Below are 16,501 nucleotides of genomic sequence, written 5' to 3'. Positions count from 1 at the left end.
CCGACTTGAGATTGATACGATTGATGTTCTTGATCTGGATTAGTGAATTAGTCTGGTTCTCTCACTGTCATCAGATGCGGTTATCATGATTTTCTGATCACCCGGGTTGTAAATTTTCAGCCGAGGAGTTAAGAGAATAGTCAGAAAAAGGTCAAAAGCAGTCGCCATGGCCAGAATGTTACCGGAGAAATTTGAACGGAAGAAGAGAGAAATGGAAGGAGGAAAGAATGAAATGTGGGAGAAATTCCCCGATTGAGGGATACATATATAGGGGAGGGTCTGAGCATTTATTGCTAGCAGAAAACGAAGCAGATGCCTCGGTAACCGAAGGAATAAATGCTTTGACTGAATTAACCCGGATAGAGGAGAAGATTATGGAATGGGAGAGATCGGGAGAGGGGCTCGGCATGAGGGATCGAAAAAGGATCGTATTAGAAAGATCGGAAGGAATGGGAGATCGGAAAGCAAAGAGAGGATAAGACAACTTCCAATAACTGTCGTCATAATCAGAGCCGAGGCAGTTAAAGCGTTGCAGATGAGATCAAATCTCTACCGCACGCCTCATTTGTAGGCACCGCCCACATTGCTGACAGGTGCCAGGATATGTCATGACAGTCCTGTACATCTCGATCTCCACCGTTGATCTTACTTGTAAGGACAAGCCCAGAGCCCTTGGATCAATGAGAAGACAACAAGACTGGCGCCTTTTATTCCTGGCCCTCAGATCTCCCTTGATAAGAAGATTTTGAGCCGTTGGATTAGAAAAGAGAAAGGACAAATATTCTGAATAAGATCTCTGCCATTCATTTTGATTCTCTTCAATTCTCAGGCATCAGATCATGTCCTTTAAAATCCAAACCTTCCATCTCCCTTAAAGAAATCCTGACCCTTCATTGGGAGCACCCGTTCCCTATAAATACCTGCATGAAAACTATTGAAGAGAAAGAAAAAAAAGGGGGTGGTGATTATAGTGGAAAGGCTCTGAAACTTGATTCAGTCTTGCTACTCTGCTATTTTTAAGTTTTCAAAATAGAAAAACTTCAGAAACTAGTATTCTAAAGTATTTCCATTGAAGGGGTGTTGGATACTGAAACTCTTAATTTTCAGTTTGTTCATTACTCTATGATACCATCTCTCAGTTTCAGTTTTATCTTCATCATCTCTATATCCACTTTTTATTTCTCAAGCTCAGTCTCATTCCAACCCGGTTACTGTCATTTTGGTTGGACTGCATTTTAACTTGGTATTCTTTGTTTCAAGGTAAGCATTAGTCCCCAAACTATTAGCGTGCAGCTCTACCATATTTGTGACTCCATAGTTAGCTCAATAGATTCAGTTCCCCACAGGTGATCGTCTGAACCGTTGTTTTATCAAGTTTTTTTTTATTTTTCTTTGTTTTCATGCTCGTAATTTTTGTCAAGCTTATGTCATGTTAAAGAGTTCCACGAGGGTGGTTATTCTCTTGAGTTTACCTTTTTGTTCATCAGTTTATGTTATTTATTTTAGCCTTTATTAATTTCAGATGTAGGTGTTTTGGTATGGGTAGTTTGATAAAACGTTGGTAGCTGCATCTTAACACTAGAGTCTCTTTAAAATAATAAAGTTTGGATAATAAATCGGAGGAAAATTATGAAGTCGAACCACTAGGCCAGCTCAGAAGATAACTGGGTATAGTGGGGGGTCGGGGTAAGATCGGATCCCAGACTAGCAAATGAAAGAGATCGAATATTGCCTGCCGAAAGGTACTAGTAAGGCGATCACATAGGAGATCGTAAAAATTCAGTATGGTATCCCCTACCTAGTTATAAGGTACCAATGAGTTAAAAGAAGCCTTATTTGGGTTCTCAGCGTCTTCGGATGCCAGAACCCTTAGTCTAAGGTCCTTACGATATACGATCGTAATTAAATCCCAAGAGGTCGGGAGAGAGTTCTTATCCGATCCTCATCCAAACAAAAAAAAAAAAAAACAAAAATAGGAGATCGGAGGAGAGTTCTTATCTGAGATCCTTTATTAAAACTCTAAAATTGCATATTAAAAGAGGTCGAAGGAGAGTTCTTATCCGATCCTCATCCAAACAAAAAAAAAACAAAATAGGAGATCGGAGGAGAGTTCTTATCCAAGATCCTTTATCAAAATTCTAAAATTGCATATTAAAAGAGGTCGGAGGAGAGTTCTTATCCGATTCTCAATAAAAAATTTCAATAAATATTTAAAGAGATCGGAGGAGAGTTCTTATCCGGTCCTCAATCAAATTATAAATAATTAGAGAGATCAGAGGAGAGTTCTTATCCGGTCCTCAATCAAAAATTTTAATAATTATTTAAAGAGATCGGAAGAGAGTTCTTATCCGATTCTCAACCAAAATAAATATGTGGAGATAGGAGGAGAGCTCTTATCCGAGATCCCTTACTCAAACTTTAAACAGATCACCCCTAGAGATCGGGAGAGGTTTTTACCTGGACTCTCTTAAATTCAAACAACACGATACGCAAAGTAATCCCTTAAACCAAAAACCGCTGCATAACGCCAACTCACTAAGGGTCGTCTCACGTACTTATGTATTTGGGTAACCTGAAACAGTGAAAAATTAAATATTCCCTTGTATCAAAGGGATTAACATCTTTATTCTAACCCCCCCTAACTATCGACTTTAATTTATAAAGAGCATAATGATTAATCTGTTTGCCCTCATAGAGGGACGAGGCGGGGTGCCTAACACTTTCCCTGCCCGTATATGGACCCCGAACCTAGAATCTCTGTTTTCGAAGTGGTTTCATTTTAATTTATTTTCACAAATAGTTTTCTTTAATTTCCCTCAAAATTAAAGTGGCGACTCCTCACTCTTTCCCACTTCGGTGAGTGTTCGTCCAGGCGACCGCAATATACCTTGTGACAGCTTGGCGACTCTGCTGGGGACTTGACTTCACCTTAACCCCGGTTTAGAGGTCTAAAAGCAGATTTAATTTTATGCTCCTATAAACTAGAACTGTAGTTAGGTGGGTTCAATTTACAAAATTCGAAAACCTTAATCTATTGATTATTGTTATTTCCGCTGACCGCTTTGTTTATTTTTGTCTTATTTCCCCACAGCACTTTTCATCTAAAAAAAAGGGAAGAAAAATTCCCCCGTACTAGGAAGAGGTAAAGGTGTCCCTTCACACACTGAACACTCACACAATGTCCTCACACACTTCAGCCCTATACCCGGGCTTTCTCACCCTCTAGGAAGGTAGGAGGGAGTCATGTAGCGGTACCCATGGGTTTTACCCCGTCAGTATCCGTGAAGGCTTCTGCTTAAATTGAAACTCGTTCTATTTACTGTGATACCCGTGGAATTCTCTCGTTAGTATCGTGGTGATGGAATGGGGCTCTACTGTTTACAGTAGAGGCAATTTGGGAACCTGTGGCTTTTAGAAAATTAGACCTTGAGCTAAACTATCATGATAGCTGGAAGCCGTAGCAAGCTACCTCATAAGATAGAACTATCCAATTAGGTAGCACCTATCCGGTACTAGGATTCTCCCTGTTATAGGACAAAAGGGACATACTTGCTCTCACCCTATTCTGTTTGTGTTTTCTTATGTTCTTATTTTTTAGGGTAATCTTGGATCATACTGTTAGGAGGACCTATACACTTTCCTACTTTGATAAATGTGTAGGTGTCACCCTGCCAATAGTGTAATTCAAAATTACCTGAATTTATCCTGCTAACAAGTTTTCCCTACAGGCATCACCGAATTAAGCTCTGTAAAAGAATAAGCATCATTTTTAACATGGCATCCTCGAATCAGTCGGCAGAAGAAGTTCTTAGATCGGAACAGGATGCTAAACCGTGGTCCAAACCACCTCATAATTCAGTGCCCCCACGAAGTGATGTCACCAGGGCACATACCAGCTTGTTACCTCCATTGGACCTAAGCAAAGTTGAGGTCAGAATGACCGACCTTGAGGGTTTATCCAATAGTTGGAGGTCACTTCCCGATCACGTCAAGGCACAATTTGAGGAAAAATATGGAAGGATTGCGACCTTGATACGGGTCAAAGTCCAAGTCCCAGTGTTACAGGCCATGCTGTCGGTTTGGAATCCCAAGTATGTGTTGTTCTCCTTCAACGATATCGATACTACCCCCACTATGGAAGAATATCAGGCATTGCTAGAAATTCCTTATGCGGTGCAGAATCGGATCTACCTACACCTTGAGCATAGGCAGACTTGGAAACGGTTCGCACATATGTTGGGGATTCCCCCGAAAGAAGTAAAGGCGAGAGAAACTGTCAAAGGAAACACGTATGAATGGTATTGGACTTACCTCAAGAAGTGGTTGGATCGATACATCCAGGATGAACAATGGGAGCAAGCTTCATTGGCGCTTGCTTTGGGGATCTATGGCCTGATCTTGTTCCCTGGACCTTCGGGAATTATAACCTGCAGTGTAGCAGAAATGTTCTAGGCAGTAGCGAAACAGAAGGTCAACCCAATACCGGCAATTCTTGCAGAAACTTTATTGACTCTTACTTACTACAGACAACAAGGCAGGGGATCCATTAAGTGCTGTTCTCAATTGTTGCACCTCTGGATCATCAGTCACATGTGTCCTGTAGAGACAAAGAGGTTAACTTGGTATCTTGACCAGCCTCTTATCTAGAAGATGACCAGATTAGTAATTAACCCAAAGGACAAGCTGCAGTGGCAAGAACGGATTCTGAGCTTCGACAGCCATAACTACTGTTGGAAGAAATTGTGGACGTCGAGTCAACCCATTTTGTTCAGCACCGGGGGTAACTGTTCAGTGTCTCTAATTGGAGTGACCGAACACACGAGTTACATCCCAGCATTGGTAATGAGACAGTTCGGCTCAACCTAATCTGCAATCAGTATTGAAGAATACCACCGAGGTCATTTCTATCATGAGCTCGATAATGAAGAAGAATTGAAAATAGCTCGCAAATCATGGGAAAACGTCACTATGATGGAAAGGTCACCTAAAGGTCTGAGTGCCACGAGCGATTATCTTAAATGGAGGGCTGGCAGGGAGTAAGGACACCTAACTGCAGATCCAACCAAATTTGAAGGTAGCGACCCCCGTCAAAACATCCTTTCAGAAGAAGCTAGTGCTCGTTTGGCCGACTCTCTACAAAAGCTGGTGCCCAAAATCGGCAATTATAAGAATGAATAAGACAGTTGGAGGACCAACAGCACATCCTCAGAAGAGAAGTAAAACCATTTAAGGGAAGAAGCAATGGCTGAAAAGACAGAGTTTGAGGAACAAGAAATGCGGTGGAAAAAGGAAAAGATCTCTCTCCAAGCCACAATAAAAGAAGCAGAAATACAGAATGGCAAGCTTCAAGAGAAAATGGAATACCAGGAGATACTCATGGAAGAGTACAAACAAGAGAGCAAAAAGAAGAAGCTTGAACTGAAGGAGCAAGCACAACTTATCAATGATATCCTGAGAGAATGTGCTAAAGAAAGGAAGGAAAAAGAAAGACAAGCCACTCTCTATCAAGAGCTAAAAGAAAATGTTGACCAGCTGGAGAGAATGATAGCACAGGGGAAACAAGAACTCTTACCTGAATCCGAGTATGCCCTGAAAATATTCAACCCCGCCAGACAAGAAGAAAGGCTTTATGAATATCTCAGGAAATGTCATTACATTATAAAGAACCTCCCTGAGCCTAGGCCAATGTAACGAATGCCATGTATGAATTATTTGATTAATGGAACAACTTTGAGCCATTGTTTAGCAAAATTGTGAATGAATAGTATGACTCCTGTAGGAATCCCCTCGCTAGGGTTATGAGAAAAGTTCGATGCGCCATATGGACAGGTATCATAGAGGCGCGTTAAATCCAGTCATTCACCGTCGGACTATCAAATGATGCCATGATAAAATTGATGCAATTATTCTTCTGCAGATTTCATTTTTGGCTCTCAGATGCCACCGTATCCTTTGTCCAAACCAGGACCTTTAAATTTTTTTTAACGAAATTCAAAATTCACTAAAAGACCTTTTTTTTACTCCCCACAGAAAATCAACATTGCTTTAAACAAAGCAAGTCTGACCAAACAAGCAGTTCAATCAAGGCGAGTGTACTTAACAAGATCACGAACAAGAAAGATAATGGAAGATCAGGAACAAGTCCAGAACCTACAAGGACAAGTGTCTGAGTTAAAAGACCAGGTCTCAGAGCTTATGAGACTAATGAGGTGTTAGTAGTATGCCCTAGAGCATATCATTTAGTATGTATCTTGTATATATTTTTATTAATAAAAGGCATTTCCACTTTTCTGTTTACATAATATATTTATGTGTAATAGAAAAGGTCCATTGATATTTTGTTAGAAATATTATTCTTAAGTTGTTAAGAATATGAGTGACAATATTTCTAGCACAAAGTATCATAAATAGGTTCACAATCGAGGATACTTCATAATAAGGACATGACTTATCCAGAAAGATTGTATTCATGTTTGTTCCCAAGTTATTTATATGAGATATAAATAAGATGGAATGGTGAGTCTCATGCCATATAACAAACATGATAGGCACTTATAAATGATAAGTAGGCCGAACCAGTGACACTTATGACAAGCACATGGAGTTTACTCTTGTCAATGTTTTGTCATAAATCATATCAGTGCATATAATCTTTAAACCTGAGATAGCACAGTTATCTTGTATATAGGTAGTTTGAGTTTGATACTGCTTTCATACTTGTACTGTGTATGGGTATATGGGCATGTGTTGGTTCCTACTAGTTATATATGGAGGTAGGTGTTGATCAAGATGGAATCTGTTCCTCTAAGTAAATAGAGATAAAATCCTATGTTCATTTAATTGTTCTTGATGTTTCAAGTTCCTGGCCAGGACAGATAGATTTATTGAGAAAGAGTTTACGATGAGAAAATCTTTTAGTCATGAACTGGAACTAAAAGAGAACATAATATTCATAGCAAATGGAGTTTGACATAAACCATGACTCCAGCTTGAGTTGGGATTTTGTAACAGAAAGATTCTAGTGCATGGTAACATATGATTATAGGTTCATTTAAGGTAAACCTTATTACTAATTGGGTGGCCATGGCATGCTATGCTAGGTGTTAACCATGGTCTATGAGGTTCATAAAATGATTTAGAGAAATCATTTATGGTAAGAAAGAGTTCTGATGATATTAAGAGTTGATATCATGTCTCATTGCCAATTAGTGATGAGCCTAGTAAGTCACACACATACACAAGTTATCACCTAATTAAATATGATTTAATTAATTAATTAAAGAGTTTAAATTGATTAATTAAATAGTTTTGGTTTGCAATTAGATTGCAAAGTCCCTAGCATGACTTGAAACCAAATCTAGATTATTGGATGTATAATATAAGTTAAATTTATATTTAAAGTGTTTAAATATGAATTTAATTAATGAGAAATTAATTAATAGAGATTAATTAATTAATTTATATTTGATATAAATTAATTAGAAGAAGAAAATAATTATTTTGGGTTAAGAACTCAAAATTAAGACACAGGGGCATTTTGGTCATTTCACAGTGTGACACGTGGCATCATGAGATGGTGACACATGGGATTACACATAAGCTTGCCAAATGTTTTTTTAATCATGTAAGATGATTAAAATCAAGATTAAATATAGGTTTGACACTTGGCACAATGTGATTGGGTCACTTAAACCTAGAGCTAATCAAAGGGTGACATGTGGCAAGGGTTTAATGTGTTAACCTAGCTATTTAAGTGTTGTTATGAGAAAATAAAATACAACCAGCAGCCACACTCCTTTGTCACGCCACTTTGAGGGTTTTCATCTCTTCTTCTTCATCTCTTATCAATTCAAAGAGATTAGCCATCAATCTCTTGAATTAAGAACACTAGAAATTGTTTCTAGTGTCCTGTTTACATCTTTAATCTCTTAAAAGGCAGAACTTGATTTTCTAATTAATAGAAAAAGCTTTAGAAGCTATTCAAGGGCTGCCATAGGTGTTCTTGGTGTGAATAAGCTAGAGGGACAACATCTGGTGTCCTGAAGACGAATCTCAAAGGCGCAGACACGCTGCAGTGCATCAAGAGGTTAGTGTAATCGTTCTTGATTTAATCTAGGGTTCTAAAATTAATCTGATTAATTTTAAAATCTTAAATGGCAAATACAGATCCAAAAACATGTTAAAAGAGTTTTAATATGTTGTTTATCATTGAAATCAAATAGATAAAAATAAATCTTGCATGATGCATGTGACCCTAGGTGAAAATTTTTGAATTCAATGGTATAAACTTGTGTTTTTCACGCTTCCGTTCCTTCATGAGGGAGATGTCCCAAAATAAGCCTGCCTCGGAGCCTAACTTGCCACTACCTCCCCCACCTCCTACAACGGTTGATTCTCATCATGCTTCAACCTCTTTTACCTTCCAGCCACCTATCCCGGATCCGACAATCACTGTCAATCCAACCCCCCTGAATAATGATCCACCCTTCTCCTACTACTCGGCTGTCCCAAATGTCGAGCCACACCCTTCAATCCTGATCCCTCCAGTTCATTCTGCCCCTCATTTCCCAACTGGGGGAATATCTCATGTAGTAGGAAGAGAAAATAAGACAAGAGAAAATGAGAGTTATCTGCTCTAGAAGAGAGATTAAGAGCAATAGAGGGACTGAACATATATGGTTCGGTTGATGTGGCATCATTGAGATTAGTGCCAGATGTGGTGGTGCCGCCCAAGTTCAAAGTCCCGGACTTCGACAAATATACCGGGAATTCAGACCCTCGCATTCATCTAGCTACTTACATTGTAAAAATGTCCGCCTTGACAGAAGACGATAGGCTCCTGGTTCACTTCTTTCAAGAGAGTCTCTCCGGAGCAGCCCTGAGATGGTGTATTCAGTTGGACACGAGCAAATTGCGCTCCTGGAAAGATTTGGCCGACGCTTTCCTGAAACAATACAAGTTCAACTATGGCGTTGCCCCCACAAGGAGAGACCTCCAAAACCTGGTGCAGAGAGACAGAGAAAGTTTCAAAGAATATGCCCAGAGGTGGAGAGAGAAAGCGGCAGAAGTATATCCTCCAGTGACTGACAATGAGCTTTGCTCCCTGTTCATTGAGACGTTGAAGGCTCCTTATTTCAATCTAATGATTGGAAATACCTCCAACAGCTTCTCAGACATTATTCAAGCTGGCGAGAGGATTGAAGCTAACCTGAGAATGGGACGGCTGCAGGAGTTGACTGAGAATCCTGCAAAGAAAAATGCCAATTTGGGCAAAAAGAAGGAAGGTGATATGCACTCCATCACCCAATAAAGTGCCCAATCTTCATTCCAAAAAAATAGTTTTCGGCCATATCCACCTTCCCATGGCCCAACAATTACAAACATTGCACCCCCTTTCCCAAATTATCCTCACCCACGCTTACAGTATCCACCACTGACAACTTACCATCCCAGACCACCTCCTTAACCCACTCAACCCAGACCACCTCAAAATAACCCAAGACCCCAAAGAAACCCTGATCCACCTCTTCCCCTCTCACTTAGCGAAATATACCGATACCTCATCGGTATAAATCAAATAGTGCCGATTCCCCTTGACCCAATTCAGCCCCCATACCCCAAGTGGTATGATGCTAGTGCCCGGTGTGAGTATCATGGAGGGGCACAGGGGCACTCGACCGATAATTGCGGGGCACTCAGGGGGAGGGTGCACGCTCTAATCAGAAATGGGTGGTTGAAAATCGAAGAGAATGGCTCCCTTCCCAATGTCACCTCAAACCCATTGCCCAATCATAGTACGGGTAATGGCGTGAATATGATAGATTCAGAAGGAGAAGGGTCAACCTTGGAGCTAGATCAACTGATTCCTCACTTTGAGGAAATTTTTACAATGGCAGTGAGGGAAGCTTACCTCTACCTTCAAACACCAGAGCCTGAAGATAATGCAAGATGCCCCTATCACGGAGGAGCTGCTAACCACGAGCTGCAAAATTGTGGGGAGTTCAAACAAGAGGTCCAGAACTTGATGTCCCTCAAAATTCTAAGATGCCAAGCAAGATAAAAAATGGAGGACGGAGTAAATACAGCCCGATTCGGCCAAAATGCCTCCACCTCTAATCACAGGATGACCTTCTCTGCCCTAGCATCATCATCACCAGTAACAATCATCCGAACCCCGCCCCAGCTCCTAGTCACAAACACTCGTGCTGTGCCCTGAAACTATGATTTCTAAGTCTTCACCCAAGGAGCATCGAGCAGTACACCAGCTCCTAGCCTTGCCTCACCCTCAGCACCTCCTAAACCATGCTTCGCTCCTCATGAGTACTTCAAAATGACTTACGCCGGACCTTCTGGTAATGCTACTCCCCAATCAAAACCCCAGCCCGTCACTACCACAAAATCCTCCCCACTTGAGCAAGAGGTTGAATTCATAACCTGAAGTGGGAGATGTTATGGGAATGAGGAGAAGGAAAAGAAGAGAGGGAAAGTAAAAGTGGGAGAGCCACGAGAGAATACGGAAGAGGAGGTTGAGAAAGCAGAGAGAGAAGAACCTATAGAGTCAAAAGAACAGGAAGAACTGTTGCTTCAAATAATGAAGCAAAGCGAGTATGATGTTGTTGAACAGTTAAGGAAGACACCTGCTCAAATTTCACTGCTGTCATTGATTCTGAGCTCAGAAGTGCATCGCCAAGCTTTGCAGAAGATTCTAGGTCAGGCCTTCGTTAACCCTGACATCACACCAGGGCAATTCGAGAAGATAGTGGGACAAATTCAAGCATCCAGTTTTGTCACTTTCTCAGAAGAAGAGATAGACCCGACAAGCTTAAAGCACACTAAAGCTCTGCATGTGACAGTAAAATGTAAAGGTTGCATAGTTGCCAAAGTCCTCATTGACAATGGATCTGCGCTCAATGTCTTGCCTAATGCCACCCTGGCTAGGCTACCGGTCGACCGGTCAAGCATACGTCAAAGTGCTATGGTAGTAAGAGCTTTTGACGGTACAAGGAGGGAGGTACTAGGAGATATTGACTTGCCACTTTAAATCGGCGCATGCACTTTCAACGTCACGTTCCAAGTGATGAACATTGAACCTGCATACACTTTGTTGCTAGGGAGGCCTTGGATCCATTCAGCAAATGTTGTTCCTTCGACTTTGCACCAGAAGATTAAATACATTAGGGACGGCAGAATCATCACTGTGAAAGGGGAGGAAGCCATGTTGGTCACCAAGCCGTAGTCACTTCCTTATGTGGAAGCAACTGAGGAATCGTTGGAAAGCTCTTTCCAGGCTCTTGAATTACAAGAAACCACCTCAAGAAATGAAGGGGCTACGACTATGGTGGTAAAGATAATGCTAAAGATTGGTTACGAAAAGGGCAAGGGATTAGGCGCCACATTACAGGGGATCGTCGAACCTATACCAGCCATTCAAAAGGTTGGCCGTTGTGGCTTGGGTTATGAGGAAGATGCCCTCATAGATGGATGATTCTGGATGGGAAATATGCTTCGGGATCAGAGGTTTGATAAGAGAATCGGGAAAATGAAGGTAGTCCCGAGAATCACAAATGTCTTCACCAAGCCGGTTATTGAAAATCCAGTGGAAGCTGAAGAATCACCCGACGAACCATCTGTTGATGTCATCCATCTTGATTCCTTGTATGAAGCCCTGATCTCGCCAATGGAAGAAGGGCAAGAACTGGACAACTGGACAGCAGAGGACATTCCTATACTCAATCTCGAGTAAAGTACCTTTGGTTATCTACACTTGATCATTTTGTCCATGGTGACAAGTGTAATACTGTAAATGGACCCTTTTTTTATGATATAAATATTAATGAATTAATAGCACATTTTACATCCAATTCTCTTTTCTTTTTTTTTTTTCTTGAAACCCATTCTTATAATATGTTCCACTTTCGTTTCTCCAGGACCATTCATCAATTAACACCTAATAATTCAATAGGCTCAGAAATTCCTTTGGTTAATTTTGAAATCCCCATAACTGCCATTACTTCAAGTGATTCTGAAGAGGAACTCGCAGAAGAAAGGGATGAAGAAGATAAACCTTCCCTAGTGCCTTGCGGGGATGAAATGCACACCATAAATTTAGGCACAGAAGAAATAAAAAGGGAACTTAAGATTGTGAGGAGTGGGGAATTAAAAGAATTCTTGGATGTATTTTCATGGAGCTATGATGATATGACTGGCTTAGACCCTCATATAGTGACGCATAAAATTCCCCTAATTCCAGGGACAATCTCGGTAAAGCAGAAGCTAAGAAGAATGAACCATGACACACTGCTCAAAGTTAGGGATGAAGTCAAAAAGCAGTATGATGCTGGGTTTCTGGAAGTAGTCAAATATCCCCAATGGATAGCTAACATTGTCCCTATAATGAAAAAGGACGGGAGAGTCAGGGTGTGCGTTGATTACAGGGATCTTAATAAAGCAAGCTTGAAAGATGATTTCCCTCTCCCACTCATAGACGTGTTAGTAGACAATGCTGCAATATTGGGCAGATGTTCATGTATCGATGGGGTGTCCAGGTACAATCAAATCCCTATGGATGAACAAGATAAGGAGAAAACTGCTTTTATCACTCAGTGGGGGGTATTTTGTTACCGAGTCATACCTTTTGGCTTAAAGAATGTTGGCGCTACCTACCAATATGCCATGGTCACGTTATTCCATGATATGATGCACAAAGAAGTGGATGTGTACGTGGATGATATGATCATCAAATCCAGAGAAGGAGAAAGCCATATGCAGGTGTTGAGGAAAGTATTCGAAAGACTCAGAAAGTATAAACTGAAGTTGAACCCTGCCAAATGCATGTTCGGAGCTAGATCTGGGAAGTTGTTAGGATTCATAGTGAGTGAGAAGGGAATAGAAGTAGATCTAGATAAAGTTCGAACTATTCAAGAGATGCCATCCCCAAAAACAGAAAGGGAGGTGCGCAATTTCCTGGGGAAGCTAAACTACATCTTGAGATTTATCTCCAAACTCACTGCTAAAGCTGAGCCTATCTTTAAGCTACTCCGAAAGAACAATACCTCTCAATGGGATTCAGTTTGTCAAGAAGCTTTCGAGAAAATTAAACAGTACCTGTCAAACCCGCTGGTATTGGTTCCTCCGGTGGCAGGAAGGCCGCTGATTCTATACATGGCAGTCCAACAAAGCTCAATGAGATGTGTTTTGGGGCAGCATGATGATACCGATCAAAAGGAGAGGGCCATTTATTACCTAAGCAAGAAGTTCAATGATTGTGAGTCAAGGTACTCTTTCCTAGAGAAAACTTGTTGCGCATTAGCCTGGACAGCAAATCGGCTTAAACATTACATGTTGAATCATAAGACGTGGCTCATCTCTAGGATGGACCCTATTAAGTATGTATTCGAAAGCCCATTTGTGCCAGGAAGGATAGCCAAATGGCAGGTCATACTCTCTCAATATGGCATTGTCTATATGAACCAGAAAGCAGTGAAAGGTAGCGTAATAGCTAATCTCCTAGCAGAAAACCCAATCCAGGATTATGAAGCCTTGGATTTTGAGTTCCCTGATGAGCATGTTAATGAAGTTGATGGCGAGGAAAAAGAGCCAGCTGATGTAAGGGAAATGTATTTCGACGGAGCTGTTAATTTGTTTGGTAATGGAATTGGAGCAGTGTTGGTATCCCCTGACGGGAAACACTTCCCGATAGCTATCAAATTAAGGTTCGACTGCACCAACAACGTCGCAGAATACGAAGCCTGTGTGATGGGTTTACAGGCTGCCATCGAAATGAAAGTTAGAAAGTTGGAGGTGTATGGTGATTCGGCCTTGATCATTTATCAAGTCAAGGGAGAATGGCAAACTAAGGATCCGAAATTAATCCCATATCAGAAGTACTTAATGGAGTTGATTAAGAAACTTGAAGAAATCTCTTTCACTCACCTCAGTCGAGACAAGAATCAATTAGCAGATGCCTTAGCCACCCTGGCTGTTATGGCTCAAATGGAAGAAGGGCAGTCGACCCAGGTATTGCGGATCAAAGCAAGGAGTGAGCCGGCATACTTCTTCATGATCGAGGAAGAAAATGATGGTAAACCTTGGTATCATGACATCCAGGTCTACATCAAAACCAGAGAATTCCCTCTAGGGGTAAGCAGAAACGAAAGAAGAATGATCCGGAGATTAGCTTTGGGATACTTCCCCAGTGGCGAAATTTTATACAAAAGGAGCTCCAACGGCGAATTGTTGAGATGCATAGATGCAAAAGAAGCAAAGAGGATCCTTTTCGAGACTCATGAGGGGAATTGTGCAACCCATGCCAATGGGCATATGATGGCTAAGCAAATCATGAGACGGGGATACTTCTGGACTACTATGGAGAAGGATTGCATCGAGTACTTTCGGAAGTGTTATAAATGTCAGATCTACGCAGATCCGATAAATGTCCCGCCTCACCAATTGTTCAACCTCATCTCACCATGGCCTTTTGCAATGTGGGGAATCGACGTGATTGGTCCCATCAACCCCAAGGCATCCAATGGGCATAGATTTATCTTGGTAGCTATTGACTATTTTTCTAAATGGGTTGAAGCGACATCATATGCTCACATCACGTAGAACACATTTCTCAAATTCCTCAGAAATAATGTCATCTGCTGACACGGCCTCCCCAGTGAAATCGTTACTGACAATGCCAAGAATTTGAATGGTTCGAAGATTCAGAGATTATGTGATCAATACAGGATTCGACATCTCAATTCCTCACCATACCGTCCCCAGATGAATGGAGCAGTGGAAGCAGCAAGCAAATATCTCAAGAGGATCATCCGAAAAATGACAGTCACCTATAGGGATTGGCATGATATGCTTCCCTACTCCCTCCACGCATATCGGACCTCCGTAAGGACATCAACTGGGGCAACTCCATACTCACTGGTTTATGGGATGGAAGCTGTACTGCCTATTGAAGTTGAAATTCCTTCTTTAAGGATTCTGAAGGAATCAGGGATTGATGAGTCGGAGTGGATCCAGTCAAGGTTGGACCAATTGAATTTGCTAGACGAGAAAAGGCTAGCGGCAGCATGTCATGGGCAGTTATATCAGAGAAGAATGGCTAGGGCATTTAACAAAGGCGTTCACCCACGCGAATTTCAACCAGGTGATCTTGTCTTGAAAAAGATGCTCCCGAATCAAAACGATCCCCAGGGTAAATGGTCGCCAACCTATGAGGGACCTTACGTGGTTAAAAAGGCATTTTTCTGGCGGGGCCCTGATCTTAACCCATATGGATGGTGAAGAATTCCCAAGACCTGTGAATGCCGATACTGTCAAAAGGTATTATGCCTAAAAAAAATAAAAAAGGGGTGAAAATCCGAAAGGACGCCCCTAATAAAATGTGCGAAAGAAGGCAAAAACCCGGAAGGGCGCTTTTTGTAAAATGAGTGAAGGGTGAAAACCCAAAAAGGCACCCTGAAAAAGAAAAGAAAAGAAAATGAAATTTGAGGGCGAAAACCCGAAAGGGTGCCCTTAGGACCGGAAAACGGCGAATAAGGAAGGGGACACAGGACTAGGAACGAAATTAAACCATCACGGCATGAATCTTCGTCAATAGAATACTTGAAATAATGGCAGTTAAGAGACTTCAAAGTCAACTACAAGGAATCTGTGAGATCTATCCTTGTACCCTTTTTCTTTGAAACTGTATCTTTATCTCTCAAGCCATAATAAAATTATCCTTTCATTTTGATTTATCTTTTTGCTTTATCTTTCCTGTATACTTACACTCTAATACTATCTTTTTCTACCTCTTTATTTTATGCGCTATTAATCTGTTAGAATTTTGTCATAAGATTAGGATTTGGATATTGATAATCTCATGTGCTTTGCTATGAGATTTGCAGGGATTGGGCTAAAAAAAAAAAAAAAACTAGAGGTGAAAACCTGGAAGGGCGCTTCTAGTCAGATGGGCAAAAGGGAAAGTGAAAACCCCCAAGGGGGCTTTTCACAAAATAAGAACAAAAAGAGAATCTTGGGAAGTGAGTAAGAAATGGAAAATGATCAGTTAAGTCTTGCAACTCGTCTTCCATTAATCGTTCATCTTCAGGATCCTGTTAGGTACACTTCATCGCGGAAGAACTTCTCATGTCAGGTTAGGCTTGTTTTGTAAGTTGGTTTTAATTTTTCAGTATTTAAGTTTCTGTTATCAACCTCTGGTTCCTTGATCTAAGTTGATTTTAACTTTTCGGCATTTAAGTTTTAGTTATCAACTTCTGGTTCATTGATCTAAGTTGATTTTAACTTTTCGGCATTTAAATTCCTGTTATCAACCTCTGGTTCCTTGATCTAAGTTGATTTTAACTTTTCAGCATTTAAGTTTCTGTTATCAACCTCTGGTTCCTTGATCTAAGTTGATTTTAACTTTTTGGCATTTAAGTTTCTATTATCAACCTCTGGTTCCTTGATCTAAGTTGATTTTAACTTTTCAGCATTTAAATTTCTATTATCAACTTCT

The sequence above is a fragment of the Hevea brasiliensis genome, chromosome 2, assembly GCF_030052815.1.
Source record: "Hevea brasiliensis isolate MT/VB/25A 57/8 chromosome 2, ASM3005281v1, whole genome shotgun sequence".
NCBI lineage: Eukaryota > Viridiplantae > Streptophyta > Magnoliopsida > Malpighiales > Euphorbiaceae > Hevea > Hevea brasiliensis.
Note: the sequence above shows the minus strand (reverse complement) of the source record.